We start from the raw sequence: 26,437 nt of genomic DNA on the forward strand, positions 1-26,437 counted from the left end.
GTGTAAATCCAGTTTTTTATCTTACTTGTGTGGTATGCACCTATACTTAATTTCGATGAATTTAAATTTCACCAGATTAAACTTTCCTGTTTGCCCACTTAGATGCCTCAAAGAAGTAAAATGACAGACGTTTTTAAAGCCAGAGAAAACAATGAATATAGTCCCTAAACTAGAAGAACCTACCTTTGAATAATTAAATTGATCTAGGACTCATGTATGAAGGCAGGGGTGTGCTTTAGAAAATAGCCTGTATTCATGCAACTTGCCTATGCACTATCAATAAGAGTTAATGTATGTCTGTATATGAACAGTGCAGAAAAATATTTTGAAATCCTTCTTGGCATTTATACCATTCAGAGTCTTTTTGTTGGTCTATAAATGGCATACACTGTTATGGAAGGAATACATTTGATTTTCACATTCTGTCGTTAACATCAGAATATTATTATACATAAATATCAAGGGTTATTTACGGGAAATGTTAAGTATGCTACCAAAAATCAAAAGCATGTTTTTTCATTCAACAGTCTCTCTCCAGAACTTATAAATACTGTAAGTGAACAGAGCATGCATTTTTCTACTCTGAAAGAATTTGTAGTCTAATGGGGGAAACAGGCACTTGAATCTCTTCAATTCAGAGTTCTCGTTGCTGTGGTAGAAGTACATGCGATGTCCAGTGATGGCACAGAATCTAGGGTTGGAAATGAGACCCTTTCATCTGTTTTGCTGCATTTACTGTCATTGGAAACTTAAGAGTAAAACTGAGTTTATGTCAGTAAAGAGGCCACAGTTTGAAAAACTTATGTAAAAATAAAAACTAGTTAATTACTCTGACATACGTCAGCCATAGTGTAGAAGATCATTTCTCTGCTTGAGATGAGGGCGTAGTATTACATAAGTGAGGGCACATTTAGTTTGAGGTCTTTGAAACAGTTCCTTATCATAGTGACTGCCCTTGCAGGACAGAAAGTACATTTCAGAGAAGGCATACATTTCCAGTATGCCTAGTTGTGATCTAAAATTTTATCTGGGACTAGACACGAAGCCACTTTTGGGAACCAGTGAACAACACGTGCCATGCAGATAATGTTTCTATGACGTGGCTCCTTCTAAATCCCTGTGGCCTTGGACACAGCATCTGCGAATGGTTAAAACGGATCTGCTCCTTTCGATTTCCCCGTTAGCAGTTCAGTTAAAGTATTTGGAGTGTTTCATGTGCCTGGCTTGCAACACCTAGAGTTTATTCTAGATTAGAGATTCCCAGCTGGTGAGTTTTCAGGGGATCTTTAAATCTAAATGAGCAGACATTGTTACAGACTGTTTATCTTCCTCACATTTGCAATACTGTTTTTAAAATATATGTAGATTTTGTTAGTAATAAAATACAGATACATTTCAAAATGCTAATGACTTCATAGTACCTCTTTGGCATTAAGTATTTCTCAATAAATTGTACTTTTATATGTTTACTGTTGTTTGTGGGGCGACATATGTATGTATGTAATGAATTGATCTTGAGGTTGTTGGCATTCTTTAATTGAAGTTAGCTATTACATAAAAGCTATTACATTTCCGTTATTGCTGTTTGATTTGCCTTGAATTTTACATTTGGAAAAGAAATTTTGTCACGTCTTCTATTAGAGACGCAATGAATGAAAAAATTAGTTCTATGTGATTATTAAATTTATGTATTTCAGTGCAGTAGTGGTGGAATAGCACAGAGAATGGGAGTCTGGGTTCAAATCCCAATCAAATCCAACTATATCACTTTGGCAAGTTACTTAATGCTTCGTTTTCCTCATCTGTAAAATACAAGTAATAATAGGAACTCAGGTGTGAGTTCCATTGCACAATCCAGGTAGGGCAAAAGAACAGAATTTTATTTTTCTGTAACAATTTACAGCGAATTATGTCCTTATCCTACTGGGAAAGTCAGCTATAACCTGTAGCTCACCGCCTCCTCCTCGTGCCCAGGGTTAGGTATAATTTGAGGGTGGGGATCCTTACATAATGCCTTGGGCGGAGGGTCGTGTCTTGCCCTGCAGCCGCGTCTCCTGCAGTCTGTGCCCTCAGGTGGGGAGTTCTGTCCCACTCCCTTGCTGTGCCTCAGGGAACCGGAGCCATTTTGCTGTTGTCCTGCTCTAGTGGGACACAAAGCTGCAAAACCCAGACACTTTCCATCCTAATGCAGTACAAGCTGTACCCCCTCCTGTCGATTTGTTGTTTCACCGGGGTTCTGGCACCGGGCTGAGGGCTCTCTCCAGGTCTCGCCATTGCCTCTGGCCTCCGCTCTGAACTTCCTCACTGTCTTTTCCCCCAGCTCAGTTCCTCTGGTCCAGGCTTTGAGAGTGGAGGTGGTGGTGGGAGAAACAGAGGCCACGCTGTGTCTCCCCATTGCAGTATTTCTCACCAGTGCTTTCTGTCTGGAGCCCAGAGTTCTCTCCATTCTCAGGGCCTTTGGAACTCACAGCCAGGAACCCTTTACAGTGTTCTCTCATGTCATAACCTCTCCTGGGACAGTGGACACAGTGGGCACTGCTGGTTCGGGTTGGGGAGGTGGGAGAAAAGGGGAGAAAACCCCCTAAAGATGAAAAAATAACATTTCAAAAATATTATCTCTACCAGATTATCTCAAGGAGTAAGTAAAAATTTATGTAAAGGGCTTACCGATGTGTCTGACTTTACAACAGGGGATAGTAGCTATGGTTGGATGGTGTTATTCGTATTATTATAAAAATAAACTATAAACTGGGATCTGTTAGACCCCAAGATCTAAGGTCTACCTTAACTGTGTTCGCGGAGTTGTAACAACTTTCTCCAATTTCAAGTTACTCTTGCGGAGGTGATGAACTTTCTATCTGCTTCTTACTTATCCCAGACTTTGTTAACCTACTTTTCCAAATCTGGGTGTCCGGCAATTTGAGTTTGATTCTTTCTGCCATTGCCTCAGTGTGCCTTGTTTTTTCTGGTAAATTACCTTTCATACATGAAAACAAGATAAAAACAAGGCAGAATGTTAGAGGCGTAGACAAAGGAATGAGATTTAAAAGCACCTTAGCATTGCTGGAAAGTCTGTGTTATAAAACCACTACATGTGTTTAGCAGATCTGTTTACTGAGGTCACAGATAATACATCTCATTGGATCCTCATGTGGTAGATCATTGTGTTGTTTTGTTACCTTCAGTAAATCGTTGAGCCCCTATCATGGGCCAGAAACTGTTGGACCACTAGGAATACAGCATTAAAGAAAATTTTAAATCCCTGCACTCAGACAAAAATCCCTGCTCTCATGGACCTTGCATTCTAGTGGAGGAGATGGAAGTAAACAAGGTCAATAAGGAGAAAAATAAAATAAGGAGAAACATACAGCTGGGAGAAGAGACCTTGCTAAGGGGTGCGTGCACGTGTGTGTGCGCGCGTGCACGTGTGTGTGCGCGCATGTGCTTGCACACACACTGTTAGATGGGGTGGCCGAGGAGGCCTCTGAGAAGGTGACCCTCAAGTCCAGACCTGAGGGAAGGTTGGTAAGTTGCACCTCTGAGGAAAGAGCATTGCCCTCAGGGAGAGTGTGCCTGGAGGTCAGTGAGGTCATGGAGGCCAGCTGAGCTGTGGGAGTGGCGAGGACCCTCAGGTCCACACTCACAGAGTGTGCCTGATGAGGAGGGCTTTGGCATTTATTATGAGATGTGAGACCACTGGAGGGTTTCCAACACACCAAGAGCAACTGACTCTTTTCTTTCCTTTCTCTCTCTTTCTTCCTTCCTTTCTTTCGTTTCGTTTCGTTTCTTTTTTTTTTGAGTTGAGCTTACCTTTATTAAGCCAAAGCTAACTGTAGGGAGTTAATGCTCTATTCACTTTTACATTGGACTGAAGTCTTATTTGATCCCTTCTTGAAACTTAATTGATTTTTATCTAATTAAAATCATGCTAGGAAAATCCTGTGCTCCACTTAAGCCAATCAGTGCACAAAAGGATCAGTAGATTATCCTTTTATATATGTATATATAAATATATATATATATGAATATCCCAATCCAGTCATTTGAAAATAATTTTTAAATAAAATTTAGAGCATCTCTAACATACTGAATTTTCAATTCTATCTTGTCTCCTGGTTATACTGAAATTAAATACATACGCCTATCAGACCATTTGCACCTTTGGCCTATAAAGCAGTTCGTTTGGCTTTCACCATCCTGTTGACTTGACCGGTGTTCACCCAGAGACTAAGTAAAATAGTTCCAGACTGGCAGATTTTAAGCAGGTATAAAAATATTCATAACCAATTACAGCCAACTTCATTCCTTTTTTTTTTTTTTTGCGGTACACGGGCCTCTCACTGTTGTGGCCTCTCCCGTTGCGGAGCACAGGCTCCGGACGCGCAGGCTCAGCGGCCATGGCTCACGGGCCCAGCCGCCCCGCGGCATATGGGATCTTCCCGGACCGGGGCACGAACCTGCGTCCCCTGCATCTGCAGGCGGACTCTCAACCACTGCGCCACCAGGGAAGCCCTTCATTCCTTTTCTAACTGGAATCACTGCTTGCTAAAGCAGTTTCTTATGTAAACTTTGCAAAGCCTCAGCAATTTTGAGAACAATAGTGTAAGAAAGCAACTGGTACACTGAGAATTGGGTCAGAATGTTCTCATGGGCTTAGAAGAAACGGCATCGTCCTGGCCTAGGATTTCGAGATTCAGTGAATCTTTATTCTTTTCCTGGTTCCGTTAAGTGTTTCCGTTTTTTGTGATTTTTTTGGGTATGAAATATATTAATGAAATTTCATATTATTTGGGCTTAAAAACTCCATGTCTGGGAGGTTTAAAGATAGTATCTGGATAGCTTGGCATAATTCAATATTTTTTATTTTAACTTTTATTTATAAAAATTCCAACATAGACAAAAGAAGAATAGTACAGTAAACCCCCTATGTACCCATCACCATCCTCAGCAATTACCAGCTCCTGGCCAATTTTGTTTCCTCTAACCTTCCTCCCCCATTTTCCCCTTCCAGACATATTGTTTCATGATAAACATTTCAGTGTATATCTCCAAAAACAAGATTTTTAAAATACCAATACATAACAATTCCTGTTATCCTACTTAAAAATTCAGAATAAATCTTTAATATCCTGAAATATCCAGTCTGATGGTATGCAGTGTAAACATTTTCATAAATTAATAGTTGCTGTATTTATGTGGCTTGATATGCATTAAGGTAAAGACAGTGCCATCTAGTTTAGTTAGATGCTTAGTTGATGATGTTTAAAACTGTTAATAATTGGCATTTGTATGAATCTGCCAGTGTTGATGTAAGACGAATCTTGCCATAGGTAGTACGACTACAGCTAACGTACCTAAAGGTTTTAGGGTATGTGTGTGTGTTGCTTTCCTCTTGCCAACTACACACTTAACCAAAATCCTCAGCAGACAAGGCCCTTCTGAAGCCTGTCTGTGCAGTGTGGTTGGTGTGGGCAATTGGAGGACGCTTAGAACTAGTGCTGAGAAGAATGGGGTTACGTACGCATTTATCAGAGGTGAGAAGAACATACCTGGCCTTTAGCCTCCAGATGGTACCCGTAGTTGGTTAAAAAGTTGATGAAAATGAAGATTGAAAAGGAAATACTAACCATCTTATTTTAACTTAAAATATGTAAATATACATTTATTTATCAATCCTTGATAGGAAGCCAAGGTCTTTTCTTTGAGTATGTACCTAGTTCAGAGTGGTCCATCTTGTATACTGTAATGCATTGTCTGTGGTTTCCGTTTCTTTTAAAGAGTTTAAACAATTTAAAAACAATTTCAAAGTACCTGTGAATACGAAATCTTAGATTTAAAAAACTTGTTGCTTCCCATTTGTCTCAACTGTTGTCTCAGCTGCGCCTACTTTGACAGGAAGCTTTTTAGCAACTTATTTTTTTATCAAGGCTCCTCAAAACATTCAATTTAGTTTTCTTAGAAATAATTACTCTTTTTTCACACTCTTGTTTCATTGGCTTATGTAATAATTCAGTTGCTTGGCTACAGCAGTTAAGTACAGCTGCAACTGGTGGGATCAGAACTGCCCCTGTATATTAGGGAGTAGCCTGCTAAGTGCAAGAGTTCATTCAGCATGACACATGTTTTATACAGAGCACAGAGCGTGTCAGTAAACCTGGCACATGGGTTGTGTGGAATACAGGCTGCATGATACTCTCCTATTAATAAGTCAGATTGTTGATATTTGTGGCTGGTTACCTGGGATTGCTTAGGTTAGAGTATGGTTCTCATGGACCCATCTGGCTTTGAGGAGAATTGATGGTGGGTGATGAATTCAGTATTTGTTCCTTACTATTTTAACTTGGTCAGCTGCCTTTAGTAAATCAGTATCCTAGTGCCACATCACGATTTAAACAATTATCAGAAGTACTTTTGTAACATTTTCAGTGAATATGGATATTAGACAATTATCTAAAAAATAACAAAATGTAGTTTACTGAAGTAATGTGCCAGTTTCTGTTTTACAAAAGAAAATGGTATCATAACTCTTTAAATTTAGAGGATCTTACAAGAATGGAGAACTTACAAGTTACAGTTTCTTTGTTAATCTTTCCTTCTACCCTAGAAGTAGGGAAGACTTAATCCTTCGGAACCAATATATTCTGCTGGTGGTAATGGGACATGATCTTTCTCTGCATTTCAATTTAGCCGATGTTCAGTGCTTATTATAATTTGCAACTGAAGTAACTAGGTTTACCATAGAGGCTGTAAAAGAAGTAAAGACAAACGTAGCTTCTATTCTTGAGGCCCTCGTGGTTTTAGTATTTTAAAAAACAAGTGTACGTACTCAATGGGAAAATAAAAGATATTGGCCAAATCATTTAAGGCTCAGAATACCCTCTCTCTGGCTTTCTCGGATCTGTGCCTCCCTGCCGACACCTCCTGCCCTGCCCACAGCTGAGTTCTCTGCCCGCTGTGCTTCTGTTCTACCTGTGCGTCCTCTGTCTCACACTGCTGCTGTTGTAACTGTTGCTCTTTCTGACTAGCCTTTGAGGGCAGTGGCTCTTCCTTGTTTGTTTTCATATCCTCATGGAGTGATTGGTAGTGGATATTCAGTAGATGATTTTTTGAGTAAGAGCTGGGAGCCTGCAGGGTGTACTGGAAAGGACAGTGCTGGGTTGCAGTCCCAGCTCTGCTATTATCTGGCTCTGTGACCGTAAGCAAATTAACCATTCCAGGCTATGGTTCCTCATCTGTAATTATGCCAGAGCCTATCTTATCCCTTGCAGGGATATTGAACTTTTTATGACTTGCAGGATAGTCCCAATGTGAAGAATTGTCCTCCCCTTGCCCCAGTGCTAACTGCACCACTGTGGAGAAACACTGGCTTCAGCTAATCAGGCCTAGATCAGTCCCTAGAGCTAGACATAGGGTTACCTTACCTGACTCACAAGAGGGAAGGATGAAAACCTGAACAAAAGGGTTTTGTTTTGTTTTGTTTTGTTTTATTGCGGTACGCGGGCCTCTCACCGTTGTGGCCTCTCCTGTTGCGGAGCACAGGCTCCGGACGCGCAGGCTCAGCGGCCATGGCTCACGGGCCCAGCAGCTCCGCAGCATGTGTGATCTTCCCAGACCGGGGCACGCACCCGTGTCCCCTGCATCGGCAGGCGGACTCTCAACCACTGCGCCACCAGGGAAGCCCAAAAGGGGGTTTTTTAACCCCCCAGTGAAGAGGGAAGCGGAGGGCGTGAATGTTCCGAGCATTCCACTGTGCTGATTCCAGCGGCGTCTTACTGGGTGAGAGAAGAGAGTGGACTGGCACGGGTTTGGTGTTGCAGAGTGGGAGCCAGGGTTAGCTTTTTAGGGTGGAGTTAGATTATGGAGGATGGTGAATGCCAGGTAAATGGATCTGAACTTGATCCTAGGGAACAGGAAATCATTGGGACTTCTTGATACGTGACGTGATGCCAGTTTTATCGAGAGAGCCTCTGGCAGCGGTGGGCAGGATTGACTGGCCGAGAGGAAAGACTGTGGCAGGAAGATCAGTTAAGGGGCGGATCCGACCTACTCCAGGGTAACTGACATCACAGAAGGCGCAGAGCAGAGTGCTGGGTTAAAACTCCATTTCTCCCATTTGTCGGGCGTTCTACCTCAAGACAGGTTACTTGATGTATGTAATTGGTATGAGCTGCTGTTTCTCCTGCAGAACTGAGTGATACCACCATTGAGGGTTGCTTTGAAAATTAAGGAAGGACATATGTGAAGTACCTCCTGCCTCGAAACAGTTAGTCCCACCTTACCTTTCTCATCTGCCTGGTTTTCTCTTTTTGTAGTGTTTTTTAGGTTGCAGGAAGGACCACCTAGAAAGAGAAAAGAGGATGCTAGCAAAAACCTGGTTGGAGGTACATTTCTTGTGTCATAGAAGGTGTCTGGTTAGAAGGTTTCTGGCTTCTCCATTTTCGCATGTGATGACTCCCTCGTTCTGCATTTTTCCCGTCTCTTGGTCGCTGATTAGTCTAAATCTCTTCATTTGACTAAGTATGATTCAGTCTTCCATTTTTTGGTGTGATAAACACTGGCAGCTCTTCAAATTACATTGTATCTCCCTAACTTAATTCTCCTTGGCAGTCTTACTTTGCTGTATCTTTAACTTTACACTTGTGATCCCATGAAAACCAGCTGTAGTTCTGTGGTGACTTATATATTAGCTGTATGAATTTAGAAGAGAAATTGCCCTGAAGAGGAACCACTGATGAAAATAAATCATAGTTAAGAGTACTGGCCTTCATCCAAGTGTCAGTTAAAAGCAGACACCCATGTTCCTCCTGTAACCCAGTTGTATGTGTGTTTATGTAGATGACTTTAAGAGGAAACATCATTTTGAGGAGTTTAATTTTAAAGATATGTACATTTCACTTAAGTATAGTAGTGTCCTTTAAATAGATTAAGATAGTTAATTTAAATTCTTTAAATAGGCCCAAAGGGACTTGCAGGTTGTCCTGTCATTTTTCATGTGTGAAAGGTGAGACCTAGAACTAGAAAATAAGTATCCAGTGTCTTCTGTCTTATCCAATAATACATGGTTAGGACGGAGACTCTGAGTCATTAAGAAAAGTCATTAAGAAAAGACTTTTCTTAATGAATTATACTTTTAATCTTTTTGAAACCAGGAAAATGTATCACACTTATAAAAGAAGCACCACGAGGCATACAGTCTTCAGGAGTTTTCTAACTTAAAAATTTTTTTTAAATTTTATCCATTTTGATTATTGAACTTTTAGGACAGAGATGGCAAGCAGAAGCTGCTAGGAGGACATTGCTGGGAGGGACTGAGGCCCTGTACAGACAGTGCTGATAGATTAGTCATTTGTACCAAGGGCCCAGGGAGAAGGAGGGAAGCCTACATAATACTACACGGCTTCTGCTCTGGTTTTAGTAGTGCTTAATTCCTATAACTCTTTTTCAGTATATTTTATTCATAGTTTATATAAATTATATACTTTTTTTTCTCCTGAATGCTAGTTTATTTACATAGACACAGCAGAGAAGCCTTGCTAAAAACAAAGCGTTAATTTTTAAAACTCTTTGTAAATGTACCTTTGTATTATTTGACCTCTGATTTGTATTTTTACCCTTGGCTTTGCATGGTGCTTCCTCGGGGCCTTTGCACTTGCTGCTCCTCCCATCGTACCTGGCCTTGCATCCTCCCACGGTCCCTGTTCTTCACCAGCTGGCACCCTCATTCGTAGGTCTCAGGTCACATGACGCCTCCTCAAGGTGACCTTCCCCAGCAACCTCATTTAAAGTAACCTCCGCCAGCCCCTTACTCTATCACATCACCTGACTAAGCTCTTTACCAGCACCTGCCACCACCTGCAAATACCTTGTGTGTTGAGTGGCTGTCTCCTCCTCCTAAAACAAACACTTCTGAGGGAAGGTAGGCGCCTTTAGGCTTTTCACCACTGTGTCCACCTACGACGGAGCCCGGTGGTAGTAACTGCCTGTTACATATCTGTTGACAAAATGAATGCGTACCTGCCCCCTAGCTTCGGTCTGGTATCCGGCCATCAGCTTTAGCGACCACAGAGCATCCCAGGAGAGTGCAGACTCTAAACATGGCCTCTGATGGCTTTAAGCAGAAAAACCTAGGATGCTGGAGGGAAATTCTTCCCCAAAGTCATGGTAGAGATTTAGGAAAAGTATAATTAAGAAACGTTCAGGATAAGCATTGGCATTTTGCAAAACAGAGTTTAGTTTATAAACTTAAGAGATGTATGATTGTCTGTTAAATGGTTTTTGGTTCTTAAGCTGGGGCGGTAAACCTAGACTAAATGAAGTTTTTCATCCCAAGAAAACTATGATTTCTATAATCTCAAAACTGAAATAGTGAGATGAGATTTATTTGGAAATGTTAACTTGAACATTAACTTGAACATCAGACACCTAGTAGGTAGTAGATACCATACTATGTGGTAAATGGATTAGTAATTCATTCATTTAACAAATATGCATTTGAGTGATTGCTGTGTCAGGCACTGTGCTGAACACTATAGAGAAGGAACTTACAGTTTAGTAGAGAATGCACCACAGGTAAACAAGCAAAAATAACACCGTGTAAGTACAATCATGGGGAAGTACGACGTAGGCCCAAAGGCAGGCTGTAGGAGAGATCCACAGCAGATGTCGGAGGTCACAGAATGTTTCCTACAAGTGAAATCTAAGTGAATTAAGGGGCATGAAACATGAATAGGATTTGATCAGGTGAAGAAAGAGGGAAGATATGTACAGGTCTGGGATTCATCAGTGTAAAGATGGCAAGTGGAAGTTGTCAGGGTGAATATCATGCAGGAAGAGTGTGTCCAGTAAGAAGAGCACAGGATCCTGGGGAGCATAAACTTTTATAGGGTGGCCTGTCTCCAAAAAGAAGCCTGAGAAAGGAGAGAAGGCAGAAAACCAGAAGAGGTCACGTGTGGCGAAACAAAGGGAAGAGTGTTTCAACAAGAAGTGGATGGCGGTGTCCTTTGCAGCCAGGAGGTGGAATGAGCTGAGGGCCACGTAGGTCCACTGGGTTGGCCCCCACAGGAGGGTTGCTAGTGGCCTCGGCAGAGCCATTCCAGCAGGGTAACGCGGGCGAAGCTCAGCTACTGTGGGGTGAAGAGTGAGTAGCAGATGAGGTCGACACAGTGAATGCGGACAGCGCTTCTTAACATTGAAATTTCTTTTGAATGGATAAAGAAGATGTGGTACATACATACAATGGAATACTACTCAGCCGTGAAAAAGAAAGAATGCCAATTACAGCAGCATGGATGGTCGGGATAGAGATGATCATACTAAGTGAAGTCAGTCAGGAAGAGAAAGACAAAGACCATATGCTATCACTTATATGTGGAATCTAAAATAAGACACAAATGAACTTATCTACAAAACAGAAACAGACTCACAGAGAGAACAGACTTGCAGTTGCCAAGGGGGTGGAGGGGTAGGAGAGGGATGGATTGGGAGTTTGGGGTTAGCAGATGCAAACTATTACATATAGGATGGATAAACGACAAGGTCCTACTGTAGAGCACAGGGAACTATATCCAATATCCTGTGATAAGCCATAATGGAAAAGAATATTAAAAAATTATATATATGTATAACTGAATCATGTATAACTGAATTTTTCTGTACGGCAGAAATTAACATTGTAAATCAACTATATGTCAATAAAAAAATAAAATAAATTGAAGTAATAAAAAAATTCAAATTTCTTAGAGATGTTAAGAGAAGGCATTGGTCAAAGGAATATTTGGGGTTGAGGTAGGAATTTTTTCTTTTTAAAGATGTGATGGACATGAGTGGTTTAAATGCTAATGGGAAGGAAAGAGCAGAGAAGTTTAAAATCATGGAGTAGTTAGAAAGTGTATCTGGCTGAGAGCCTCCCAGTATACAGTGTAGGGCGTGGTTATCTTTGTAGTTTGCTGAGGGAGTTTTCTCCTGGCCTCTCTCCTTTCTTTCTCTTTTTTTTGTTTTGTTTTTGTTTTGGCCACACTGAAGCTTGCGGGATCTTAGTTCCCCGACCAGGGATTGGACCCTCGCCCTCAGCAGTGAGAGCTTGGAGTCCTAACCACTGGACCGCTAGGGAAGTTCCTGTTTTGTCTTTTGAAGTTAGAGCCAAGGTCATGTGCTTACATGTAACTCCCAAAAGTGCCCGAAAGCAACAGACTTGAAGTGGTTTTACAATGTGAAGCTCATCACATCTGCTCTGTTTGCTTGGCGTCTATATTTAAAGTATTTTACTTTGCTTAAGGCTTCTGGCAGAGCACTTTTGAGATCATATCTTTGTTTCTTTGACTTTTCAACCCGTATTACTGCTAGCTGCTGGTGGCTGTGAATGTGTTTGGGTGTACCATCAGCCACAGAAGGCTCATTCCGTAGAAGGAAGCCAGTGGAGTTAGCGTACCATTACTATTCTTTTTCCACAATTGTATTATTTATTTGTATGGACCTTTAAAACTTATGGTAAAATATATATAACATAAACTTACTATTTTACAGGCAATCATAAATCTCTTGAATTTATAAACTAAACTCTGTTTTGCGAAATGCTAATGTTATCCCAGATATTTCTTAATTACACTCGTGGAGGTTGTCCTACCTGCTCCTTCTGGTGGTTCTTCCTTGGGCAGTTTATTTGCTGCATGTGCTGATCAGGTCTCAGTTGGAGACTCTGAGGGGGGGTCCCTCTGCAGATCTCCAGAACAGTGTCTGTGCAGCTCTTTCCTCTCCCACACTCCTACCTTGTGAGCGCTCACCTCTTGGGCCTCCCTTCACTCCCATCTTTGCGTCCGCAGTGCCGAGGTTGACAGCCTTTGCCTGGGTTTCCCTTCCCTGAGCTTCCGGAAAGCTGTGGCAGTTCTTGGGCTCGCCTGGTTTTCCCCCATCTCTCAGGGATCGCTGTCCTGTGCTGCCTGTTGTCCATTGCCTGAAAACTGTTGTTTCATAGATTTTGCTCAGTGTTTGAGGCATTTGAAGCTGGAGAGGATATCCAATGCCTGGTGTACCATTTTTTTCTGACATTGAAGTTTTGCCCACTATCTATTATGAAATTTTTGTCTACTTCCTGAAGTGTATATATTTTGTTAACTGGACCCAGAAAAAGGCCAACTTATCTTCAGAAAAAAAGGGCTCCAGTGTCCTTCTTCCGTCTTCACTGCTCACCCTTTCCTGTCTCTCGTGTGGGGTAGTTTTGTAGTGACACCTACCTGCCTGCTTCTTCCACGCACATCCAGAGTCAACTGTGCAGGCGTTCAGACATCCTGGATCTTGGTTCTACTATTAGGCATGTATTTGATGCAGTCACCCTGCCAGCTGGTGGTTCAGTCCTGGTGGAAAGTCTGCGTCCACTTCCTTCTGCTGCCCCATCCTGTATCCTAATGTGAGCTAGAGCCCCAGCAATAGTACTGCCATCTCTTCTTGCCTTTCATTCCTTTACTTTTAAGTCTTCTATCTCCTTATACTTAAAGTGCATTTCTCACAGATAACATATAGGCAGGGTCTTGTTTTTTATCAAGTTGACAATCTCTCTTTTAATTCGAGTGTTCAGACTACGTTTAATATAACTGTTGATTTGATTTTGTTCGTGTACCCTCTTGCTGTTTGTTTTTTATTTATTTGCCCCATCTATTCTTTGTTCCTTTTTTTTTCTTGCCTTCTTTTAGATTAGTTAATAGTATTCCTTTTTGTCGTCACCATTGACTTACACATACATGTTTCTTCCCTCCCTCCTTCCCTCTCTCCCTCCCTCCCTCCCTCCCTCTCTCCCTCCCTCCCTCCCTCCCTCTCTCCCTCCCTCCCTCCCTCCCTATGAGTGCCCTGAGGTTCATCGAATGAACTGGTTATCTTAACACATTCTGACTTCAAATAACATTACAGCACTTTGCATATAAGAACTCTGTAACAGTATATATCTCTTTCCTGTCCTTTGTGCTGTTTTTTTGTTGTGCATTTTATTTCTCAATATTATAAACCCCACAATACACTGTTGTTATTCTTGTTTCAAAAGTCAGTTATCCTTTTAAAGTCAGTTATCTTTTAGGGAAATTAAACAACAAGCATTTTTTTTTTATATGGCCCACGTACTTTCATTTCTGATGCTCTTCTTTCTTTCGTGTAGATTCAGGTTTTTATCTAGTATAATTTTCCTTCTGGTTAAAGAGCTTCCTTTAACATTTCTGGTAGTGTCCGTTTGCTGGTGACAGATTCTCTCAGCTTCTGTTTGTCTGAAAATGTCTTTCTGTCACCTTTAGTTCTGAAGGATGTTTTTGATGGATGTAGAATTCTAGGTTGATATTTTTGCTGTTTTTCACCACTTTAAAGGTGGATTTTGTCTGTATTGTTTCTGATGAGAAGTCTGCAGTCATTCTTTGTTCATGTAGCCAGCTCCCGCCTCCACCTTTGGCTGTTTTTAAGATATTTCTCTTTATCGCTGATGTTCTGCAATTTCATTAGATCTCTTTGTGTCGTTTTTTGTTGGGTTTTGTGGGATTTATTCAGCTTCTTGGGTCTGTGGGTTGTGTTCTCATGAAACTGAAAACGTTCTGCCATCGTACTTCTTCCTTCTGTTCTGCCTCCCCACCCCTCTGGCATCGCAGTTGCATGTATGTTAGACTGCTTTCTGTTGTCTCACAGGCCACTGCCCAGGTTTTTATCCTCTTTTCTTTCTGCTAATAGTTTCAACTGCTGTTCAAGTTCACTGATCATTTCTTATGGAGTATCTAATCATCTTTTAAGTCCATCCAGTAAAATTCTTTCATTTGAGAAATTATAGTTTACAGTTCTGGTCATTCCATTTGGTTCTTTTTTATAACATGCATTTTTCTCCTTATTATGATCATGTGTTCCTTTAAGTCCCTGAATATATTTATCATAGTTATTCTGAAGTGTCTGCTGGTTTTCTTACGTCTGTCATTTCTTGGTTTGTTTCTATTGACTGATGTTTTTGTCCTGTGTTACATTTTTCTGTTTATTGGCTTGTCTATTAATTTCTTGTTGATACTAGACATTGTGTTGGCATGTTGCTGAGTGTCTGGATTTTGCTGTCTCCCTTTAAAGGGTGTTAAAGTGTGTTTTGGTAGGCAATTAAGTTACCTTTGAATCAGTTCGATTCTTTCAAGGCTTACTTTTAAGTTTTGTTAGGATGGGTCCCGAGTAGCCTTACCCTGAGGTACATTTCACCCTACCCCAGCCTGAATGGGGTCTCTGCCTTGAATGCTTTGGGTGTATTCAGTGGAATTTCCCCACTCTGGCCAGTCAGAGCTCTAGTGTCTTGGAGTTCTGCCTGACCTCTGAGAATTTTTTCAGCCTGCGGCTCCCCTGGAGTTGTTCTTTGCTCAGACTTAAAGCAGTTTGTCCAACTGTGTGCAGTTCAGTATCTATCAGCAGACTCAAGGAGACCTTTGTGCAGGTGTCTAGAGCTTTTTCTCTGAGTAGCTCCTTTCTGGTAGTTTGTCCTCAGGTTTCAGCTGCCTTAGCCTCCTGGAATTCTGGTCTCTGTCTCTTCAAGTTAGCAGGACCTATGCTTTCTGCTTGGAGCTCCCTGCTTCTCCCAGCATGTGTGTCAGAGAGTGCCACCAAGCAGAAAGCTGGAGCCTTCATGGGGCTCATCTCATGCTCCCCTTCTCTCAGCGTTCCCTCTCCCGTGCGGCCCTTTTGCTCAGTATCTGGAACCTGTTATTTTGTGTATTTTTCCCAGTTTCCTAGAGGTTTTTGTCTGTATGAGGTAACCGAGCAAGTCTAATACCAGTTACCCCATTGTGGCTTTTGCTCTTTGATTTTAATTAGTTGTTTTCTTTGTTGTTTTGGCTGTGCTGTGAGGCTTGTGGGATCTTAGCTCCCTGACCAGGGCTTGAGCCTGGGCCCTTGGCAGTGAAAGCATGGAGTCCTAACCACTGGACCGCCAGGGAGTTCCCGTGATTAGTTGCTTTCACTACTAGATTTTGATGTATCACTTATTCATTTTATGTTCTAGTTTTTCTCTTCTCTTTTGATTTTAGTTGGTCTGTACTATAGCCTTTTTAACCCCTCCTTTTAATAGTTTTATCCTAAAAGGCCCTCGGTTGATTCAGGTTACACAAGGAAAATGATGAAGTTCTAGGGCACAAGTTTATTTTTTTGCCATTTTGCATATGTTCAGTGTTTCACAGTTTATCCACAGGGTCTCCAGATAGCAGTAAAGACTGCACTGTAGCGTGGACCCCCTTCCTGTGCTTTCCCTGGCACACAAGCGAGCTTTCTGAGACTCGGTATTGTTTGAAAAATATGGATTTAGGGGAAATTTCAGTCCACGTAAGGCATTTGAAGCACTGAGTATAATAGAATATTTTGATAGATTCCTTTGTGGGGACTTATTTCTCTTAACTTTTATGAGATAGTGTATTTTTTTCTAAATGGGATTGTTGGAATATTCAGTACAAAGTAATCAGTGTAGTAAAGGGCTAAGTAGTACTTGCTGGTGATGACTAGCATAAGAAAAAGGAGACTAATAGCTAAAGCAGGAATTTGTTTTATGGGACAGTTTAATCTTTCAACCTAATGAGGAAAATAAGTAAGGTACTTTGTGCCATTTTGGAAACTATGCTGAGTTTGTATTAAAGAGCTGGATGAAAATGTTAAAAATCTGGGCTTCCCTGGTGGCGCAGTGGTTTGAGAGTCCGCCTGCCGATGCAGGGGACACGGGTTCGTGCCCCGGTCCGGGAAGATCCCACATGTCGTGGAGCGGCTGGGCCCGTGAGCCATGGCCACTGAGCCTGCGCATCCGGAGCCTGTGCTCCGCAATGGGAGAGGCCACAACAGTGAGAGGCCCGCGTACCGCAAAAAAATAAATAAATAAATAAAAATAGTTTAAAATCTTTAACATACGGTCTCTGGCTATTGATTTTTGTTTGTGGCCTTAAAGTGCAGAAAATGAAGTTTTGTCATTCTTTGTTTTTCAAGTCATGGTATGTTTCAGGTACCCTTTTTTAAGTGAGCAGAATACATTTGGGACAAGTTCATTCACAATTTCTCAGAAAAAAAATCCCCTTGGGATTTTAGATGAAACAGCATTATATTTATAGACAGACATCTTTATGGTGTTTTACCTTTGTTCTCAGGAACACGGTGTGATTTATTGATAAGATTTTCTTTACTAAGGTTCTTCATGCTTTTGGTTATCGCTTCTGCTTTGTATTTTTTTGTTGTGGTTGCTCTTGGGAATAACCCCCAATTATTTATATATTTTTATATATATGTTTTTTAAAATCAAGTTATTATTTAGAGAGAGACTATTGATTTTTGCCACTTTATTTTAAAATTGGTCTCCTGATTGAATTTCATTATTCTAATATTTTTTCAAATGCTCGGGGTTGAGGGATTCCTCGTGGACCACCATCAGCATTACTGGATCACCCCTACCTTCATACACAAATTACACATGGGGGGGTGCTGTTTCTGGTTGACCCCCCTCAGGTGGGTCTGGTTCTCATATAATCTGGTGCAATAACAGACTCCAGAACCGCCTTTTGTGGGAAAAAGTAACCTGACACTCAGCTCTTTCCTTTGAGCTTTCAGGCCAGTTCTAGAACCCATGGTGGGCTGGAAAGAAGACACAGGCAACAATTTTTAGCACATGCAGAATGTATATATAATGTTCAAAAAAGCCAAAGGTCATGATAGCTAACATTAATTGAGCCCTTTGTGTCACAAGGCACATGCTGTTGGCCTCATCATATTCTTGAGGAATCTGAGACAGAGACTTGAAGAAATTGAGCCAAGTTTACAAGGCTGGTAAAACGGTACAGTGGGGAGTTGAACCTGCATGGTCTGGCTCCAGAGCCAGCTCATAATTGCTGTGTTGCCAATAATTACATTTCATCCCCCTTTTGGGGGAGAAATGAAAAACATTGTCAACACACAGTGCTGGGCGGCAGGGGTGGCAGGGACAGACACAGTTCCTGGGAATGTTTATGTTTCCTACCTGTTGTCTCTGAGGTTTGGGATTTGGGGTACTGTTTGCTGTTAAACTTTTACCTTTTTTTCTACAATGCACATGTCATTTTATAATCAGGAAAAACAGTAAAGCTATTTTAATTTGGAGTTGGGGTGAGGTTATTTTCTTAACCACAGCTAAGTAGGTTTTCCTGTGCTTTGCCCTGGAAGTTGAGTAGTAGATTGGTAACCTTGCAGCTGTGATAAAGAACAAGGTAGGGGACTTCCTTGGTGGCGCAGTAGTTAAGAATCCGCCTGCCAGTGCAGGGGACACGGGTTCGATACCTGGTTCGGGAAGATCCCACATGCCGCGGAGCAGCTAAGCCCGCGTGCCACAAGTACTGAGCCTGCACTCTAGAGCCCGTGAGCCACAACTGCTGAGCCCTCGTGCCACAACTGCTGAAGCCCATGCACCTAGAGCCCGTGCTCCGCAACAGCTCATCACAATGAGAAGCCTGTGCACTGCAACAAAGAGTAGCCCCCGCTTGCCGCAACTAGAGAAAGCCCACGCGCAGCAACGAAGACCCAATGCAGCCAAAGAATAAATTAAAACAAAAAAAAAGAACAAGGTAGATGTGCTGATATGAAGAATCCTAAGATTGAATAAAACATGAAATGTAGAGGCGAACGTGAAATATAGAGGCTTACGTGTACTGTGGTTCTGATGGGTTCTGTGTGTGTGTGTGTGTGTGTGTGTGTGTGTGTGTGTGTAAATGCACATGTCAAATGCAGAACATTTTGAAGGATACTTTCAAATCTATTAGTACTTGTGCCCTTTGGGGAGAAGAGGAATATTTTCTAACTTTTCCTTTTTTAACTTCATTATATTTTTTTTATTGTTGTAAAAGTGCCTGTGAGTGTGTGTGGGTGTGTATCTATATATATAGTGAAATAACAGTACTCAGAATGAGAACTCCAGAAATATGTAGATTTTAATACAGATTCGGATTGCCCTTTTTTTTTTTTTTTTGCGGTACGCGGGCCTCTCACTGTTGTGGCCTCTCCCGTTGCGGAGCACAGGCTCCGGATGCGCAGGCCCAGTGGCCATGGCTCACGGGCCCAGCCGCTCCGCGGCATGTGGGATCCTCCTGGACCGGGGCATGAACCCGTGTCCCCTGCATTGGCAGGCGGACTCTCAACCACTGCACCACCAGGGGAGCCCTCGAATTGCCTTTTTTTGAGTTAAACTCTGGAGCATTTTGTGTTCTGTTGTAACTGGGGAAACATTCTCCAATAGAGTGTGGTATTTTCAACAAGATTATGAGCTTCCTGGGTAAAGATACAAGGCAGTGCTTTTAATTATTTTTTGACTAAACAATAAGTTCATGTTAAGAAAACACACACACTTAAAAAGGTATTGATATGAAAAGGATAACACTGAAAATTCCTCTTCTGTTCCTCCCTTCCCGCAGCCAGCTGTCTTCTCAGAGGCAGTGTTATCAATTTCTTCTATATCCTTACAGAGATATCCTATACATACACAAGCAGGTACATTTTCTTCCTTTTTTTTTTTTTTTTAACACAATGGTTATACCTTGCTTTATTTTCTCACTTAATATATGTACATTAGAGATGATTCCACATGTGAAAAATAAGCAAACCCTTCTTCTTTTTTGTTGGAGTACATGGTATTCCGTTCCATGGAGGTGCCCTACTTGACTAACCAGTCCCTACCTTTCAGGCTGGGCCTGGTCCTTTGCTCTTGTAAACAGTGCTGCAGTGAATAACCTTTTGCAAATGGGTATTTCTAGAGGAGGAATTCCTGGAGGTAGAGTCTCTGAGGAAGAGAGTTTGCGTGTTTGTGATTTTGATAGGCGTTACCAGGCTGCCTCTCACTGCCATCAGCACTACGTAAGAATTCCTGTTTCCCTGCACCTGCACCCTCACCCACGCAGTGTTGTGATCAGAGCTTTGGTTTTTTGCCAATCGATAGATGGGAAATATTTGTTTTATAAGAGAGGTTTTACATTTTTAAGAGCCTTTTATTTCTCACTGATTTGTAGTTACCCTTCATAGAGTAGGAGAACCAACCTTTAGTCTGTGATAAAAACTGTAAATATTTTTCCTGGTTTGTCATTTGTTTTTTATCTTGTTTACAATGGCTCTTGCCGGGCAAGGCAGGTATGTGTTATTTTGGGAGAAGAGGAGTTTCTCCATCTCTCTCTTTTAAGGACTTCAGGATTTTGTTCTGTACTTAAAGTCCTCCTCCACTGCAAGATTATTTTAAAAACTCACTTAAGATTTCCTTTGGTTCTTTTTATAGTTTCCTTAAAATCGTTTTTATTATGGAGAAAGTCAAACATACTCAAAAGTAGGATAGTATAATGAAGCCTCTGTACCCATCCCCCAGCTTTGGCAACTGTTGACTCACCTGGTTTTGTCTAGACCCCATCAGCTTCCTTTGCTCTTGCATTACGTTTGAAGAAATGCCAGATACTTTATCACTCCATCTGTAAATATTTTAATGGGTATCTCTAAAGATGGGAAGTCCTTTAAAAATATAACCACAATACTATTTTGATACTTGAAAATTGACTACTTTAAAATATCTCAGAGCCCTTAAGTGTTCAAATTTTCAATTGTCTCAAATATTATCATCTTTTTTGCATTTTGTTGGACTTAGAATCCAAATAAGGTGGGGAGGGACAAACTAGGAATTTAGGATCAACAGATACACAACACCACATATAAAATAAACAACAGGACCCACTGTATAACGTAAGGAACTATATTTAATATCTTGTAATAACCTATAATGGAAAATAATATGAAAAAGAATCTCTCTATATAACTGAATCACTTTGCTGTACACCTGAAACATTGTAAATCAACTGTATTGCAATTTTAAAAAATGAAAAAACGAGTACGATGAAGAGAAATAGATTTAAAAAAATAAGAATCCAAATGAGGTATATATAGCAGTCATAATCAATTGTCTAAGCCTCTCAATTTATAAGTTCCCTCACTTCCCTTCCTCTTTGCCCCCATACCTGGGCTTGTTTTTGTCTTTGAGATTTGTTTGTTAGAGAAAATGGGTTCTGTGATTTCCTACGTCTGGATTTTCTTACTGCATCCTCATTGCAGAGTGTAATATATTCCTTTGTATGTCTTGTAAATTGGTACTAGGATCTAGAGGGTCAATAAGATTCGAATTCTTTTTTCAAGTATGTGACTGGCATTGTATTCCATCAGAAGGCAAGTAGTGTCTGGTTGTCTTTTGGATGCACTGTGCTTAGATGCATTAAATTATTAAGGATTGAAAAACGATGTTCTAATTCTATTATTCCTTTTTCATTTATTTCATTTATTAACTGTCCTTCAGGATCATCCTTGCTTTTGCATATCGCACTAAATAATAACCTTGTACACACGTGCACAGGTGCAGTTAGAGAATGGATTCGCAAAATGCGACTTCTGGATCTAAGGGTAAATGTATCTTGAAAACTCTGTTGAAGTAGAATTTCTCACTTATAAGATGAGCAGAAATGCAAAAGTTGGGTAATTGATTCTGTTTGTGAGACTGCGGAGAACCATTACATTCATATATATTGCTGGCAGAGGTTTAAATGGTACAGTCCCCAGTGGAGGGAACTGTGGCTACATCTACCAAATTAATTTGTCTTCCTTTATGTGTGGAATTGAGCATTTTTTTCACACATAAATGGTGTAAGGGCCATTTATATTTTTCTATGAGCTGTGTATTCCTCTGCCCATTTTTTCTGATGGGTTGCTGAGCTTTTTCTTGAGTTCTAGATGCTTTTTAAGATTAAAACTTTGTGATAGGAATTGCAAAGATTCTTCTGTAGTTCATGTTTTATATATTTAGTGATTTTTGGTGAAAGTGATGGTATGTGTGATATGGCCAGTTTGATGCCACCACATCAAATAACTAATGCTTTCTTCTGATTATTCTTCTATAAAACACATAAAGAAGCTTTGATCTGGGTGAGTTTGGGTAGAAAGTTTCTTAAAATCATCCCAACCTCCAGCTGCTTGATTACAGCATGGCCTCAGTTCGGAGGATTCCCTTGGTCCAAGTATTCCCAGAATCGTTGTGCATGAGTGGAATAGAGGCTGGGAGGAGTAACATGGAAGTGGATGGTACAATTTGATTGGTTTATTGTAAGTATTCAGGATTTCTTCCCCCTTGCGATTGTATAATTGCCCTTTGTTACACACAGATTTAAGATTATTCTAAATGTTTCTTGGAAATATATTCCTACACTCAGTGAATTTCTGTTTACATTTCTGTTTGCCTTGGAAGTTTCTCAAGCTACTTGTCTGGTTGACCAGTTAGAACATTCCTCTAAGTGCATCATATTTCAGGATGACAGATACAAACCCATTTTAGGAAAAACATTTTTAAAAGAACGTATCGATTTTACTGGTAGTTTATTCTTGAAATTTTTACGTAAGAAAATTACTTTTCAGCCATTCCCGACGGTGCTACCGGTTCTTTTTTAGAAAATTCTTCTACTGGGAAAAGATCTTTTACTAGAACAACTGTTAAAATAAAACCTTCGTAGAACTCAATCATCTTCACTCTAATCCTGAATAGTTTATCAAGCACATTGCTTGTAAACATTTAAGGAAACAAACCAAGTTTATTTCCTTACTTGGAAATTTTAAGAGCAACATGCCCAAAACATAATTAATTGATCCATGTCTCCTTGGAAAGAGTTTTTTTATCATGTGCAGCTGTCTTGGACCTCAGCCGTGCCATATTTTAACAGTTTACTGATGGCACAGGTGAAACTATGGAAAGCATGCTTATCAGGCTTTCTAATGTCTCAGCAGAAAAGGATAAGGGATAATTGGATGGTGGTTTAGGAATTCAGAAAACTCTTAATAGGTTGGAGCAATGGGCTGAATCTAACAAGATGAAATTTTACGGGGATAATTTAAGATTCTTTATTTGATTCAAAATAACAAGGGAACAAGCACAGGCCAGGATTTAGCAACGGCGGTTGAAATCACAGATTGATAGAAACTGAAGAGCATTTACGCCTTAACCACTTATAAAAAAGACAAATACATCTACATATATCAGTGGTATAATAATGCTCTCAGGGTCTGTTAGAGTGAGTTCTGTTTCTTCTGATGATCTTGTGGATTAGGTAGAGACAAGGTATAGGAAGTCATTAAATATGTAAATTTTATATAAAGTGTCAAGAGTATCTTTAAGTAAAACAAGCTTGCCATTTAAAAAGATAAATTAATTTTATAGAAATATCACCTACATGCAAAACTTCAGTTCTCAAGGGTGTCAGATTAATAAGGGATCCTTCAGTCCCCGAATTTCTGAAGGTTTACATATTTTACTCATTTTTTTGATTGAGTGTCTCTGCTTTAAAGATGGGAGAGCTGCATCGCTGAAGGTTTACTGCTTTTTCCCAAGATTTAATTGTGATTTATGTGAAAGAAGCAGATGTGTAAGAATGGGAGCTTGTCTTCTAACCCCCATATGAAATTTTTTTGCTGCCAGTTTTTTTGCTATTTGGAACTGTTTAATTCTCTATTATTGTACATTTTAGGTTTTATTCTTCAAAATAGGAAATACAGCAATGAACTTATGTACAGTGTTTTTTTATTTAGGATGTTTTCTTAAAAAATTCTTTGGTTTGGGATTATTGGTTTGTATCAACTTGGACTCTCTAGATTGCAACTGACAGTCTGAACTCATAAGCACAAAAGGAGATGCACTCGTTACTGTGAGTGAACCGTCCACAAGGGGAGAAATGGCTTTGGGCTTGTCCTTCAGGTGCTCTCATCAGGATACTGCTTCTCTTCCTCATTCCATTCTGCATTCCCCCCACTTCATTCTTCAGACTTGTAGCCGCCGGCAACATTTTCAGAGAAAAAGACCCACTCTCCCAGCATCCCTGTCGCATTCTGATTTTCCCTGTTTGGCTTATATGCTCACCAGTCATTTGGAGCCAGGCAGGAAGTTTCCAAAAGGAAGGGATGTGGAGCAAAGTAACAGATGTTTAAAGCATGGGTCCGAAAGAATGAGGTATGTTCAGGATGATGGGTTCTGCACACATCAGACAGGTGTGTGTGGCATACTTAGAATTCTGGAACGCTTAGCGCCTGGAACACTTAGATTAAAGCTGTGAATCCACTGTTTATCTTACTATATCTAGATAAAATAACTTATATATAGGATTGCTATCTACCAGCCATTCGCTTCCTCTGTAATACTTTCTGAAATCGCTGTTTGAAGAGATTAATTGTGGTTGACGGTATGTATTCAGTATACGGTATGAAGTTATCTACTGTGTGGAAATTTAGCTCTTGGATATACTTGGAGTCATTTTTTAATGTACAGCTAACATTGGAAAAGGCGGTGTAGAAAAATGACCTTTTCTTTCAAAGACTACATCAGAAAATAGTTGGGCAGATTGGCAGTTGAGGTCGAGGTCAGCATCTTTATCTGTGTGGGTCCTGTAGTGGCGGTGAAGGCAGGAAGGTGAGGAAACCTGGAAGCCAAGGAGGGACAGGAGAGAGAAGGAGTGGATAATAGGAGGGTGCCGGAGGTTTCCAGTCTGGCCTAAACTTTGTAAGAAGAGTTACTCTTATAGGCTGAATGGCCTTTTTTTTTTCCTTCCTGTTGACATTCACGCTCATTTGGGGACGTGCTTTTTTTTTTTTTTTTTTTTTTTCCCGGTACGCGGGCCTCTCACTGCTGTGGCCTCTCCCGTTGCGGAGCACAGGCTCCGGACGCGCAGGCTCAGCGGCCATGGCTCACGGGCCCAGCCCCTCCGGGGCATGTGGGATCTTCCCAGACCGGGACACAAACCCGTGTCCCCTGCATCGGCAGGCGGACTGTCAACCACTGCGCCGCCAGGGAAGCCCTTAAATCTTTTTGTTCTCCAAAGTTAGTCTCAGTTATAATTCTTAAGAAGCATCTCTAGGTTAAAAAAAAAAAGTCCTAAACCAACGTGTTAAATAAACCTATAGTGTTTATAGACATTTTCCACGGGTAAATGTTCAGTAATACTTAAATGTGTAAGGGAGTTTCCATTTTTTAATTTTTGGCTTGTTTCACATTCTGTTTCACCAAGTTGTAACTTTAGTAAAAAGAGGCTTTAGTTTTCTCTATCTGCGGGTTAGTTGGGTTTAACCCGATCAAAAAAGTTGTTAACCAGGATTCTTAAGGAACAGGAACAAAAAGCAGGTTCCTCATCTGGCTCTCCTCAGCTTGCCAGGCCCCGCCCCTCCCCGGGAAGCTCGCTGTCCTGGGGGGTGAGTCCTGGCCTGGGGACCCCTGTCTCCCTCCTCAGGCGTTTATCTCCTATCTGCCCTCATTGCACGAGGGATTGAGGTGGGTGTGGCATGTTTTAAAAAAATAGTCCCCAACGTGGCAAGCAGAACTCTTATCTACTTTTGCAGCTGTGTGATGAACATACCTCGGCTTCGTGTCGTTGTCCTTTGTAGTGACCTAAGGAAAACTGGAATGCTTCCAGAATTCTCACTGTCCCTGAGCCTGGCTTTCAGTCCCCCTTCCCAGCCTCCCAGCCTATAGCAGTAAAGGATCTAATGCTATTTCTTTCTTTTTTTTTTTTTTTGCGGTACGCGGGCCTCTCACTGTTGTGGCCTCTCCCGTTGCGGAGCACAGGCTCCGCACGCGCAGGCTCAGCGGCCATGGCTCACGGGCGCAGCCGCTCCGCGGCATGTGGGATCTTCCCGGACCGGGGCACGAACCCGTGTCCCCTGCATCAGCAGGCGGACTCTCAACCACTGCGCCACCACGGAATCCCTGATGCTATTTCTTGACTGACAGACTGTACACTACCATTTGTTTCCTTCCAACATTTTATTATGAAAAATTTCAAGCATGTAGAAAAGTTGAACTCATTTTCCATTGGGCACTGTAAATCCACTATCTTGTAGATTCTATAAATAACATTTTACTTACTGTACCTGCTTTATCACATATTCCTCCATCAGTTCATCTTATTATTTTTGATGTATTTCAAAATAAATTAGTATTGGGGATTTTTTTCCCCCTAATCTTTTATCACAGGAGGTGAATCCTTGATTCCTGTTAGAAGGATTTCAGACTCATTAAGCAGGTGTGGAGAAAGAGCCCTGGCCAGCCAAAGGGCCAGCACAGTTCTTGCCATATGGTCGGTGTGCAGCAAATACTTGTTAAAGGAATGCAGTTCCCTTAGGCTAGTTTGTCTAGCCCTGTAGGCAGGCTTCATTTTGCCTCATAGCACAATTACTTTCAAAACAAACCATGTTAGCTAGGTCCACGTGGCCTCCAATTTATAAGGTGGACTTGCTTCTATAAGATAGTCCATGAAAGACAGTTATTTAGAATTTGAAATGGATTAAATATATGTAATATATTTGTTATATATCATAAAAGTATATGTAAAGTATTTGTATTTTTACAACAGTGGTTGTCTCTCTTGGAATACGTGCTTGGCAGTTATTCCAA

The 26,437-nt window shown here is 41.0% G+C and overlaps 1 protein-coding gene across 1 annotated transcript in view; it reads left to right on the plus strand.

Moving 5' to 3' along the window:
* The window catches only part of SNX9 (sorting nexin 9), a gene marked incomplete at its 5' end in the record, with an annotated part of 91,727 nt that overhangs the window by 11,284 nt on the left and 54,006 nt on the right, over nucleotides 1-26,437 (plus strand).

This window comes from Grampus griseus (genome assembly GCF_964374135.1).
Source record: "Grampus griseus genome assembly, chromosome: 13".
Classification (NCBI taxonomy): Eukaryota; Metazoa; Chordata; class Mammalia; order Artiodactyla; family Delphinidae; genus Grampus; species Grampus griseus.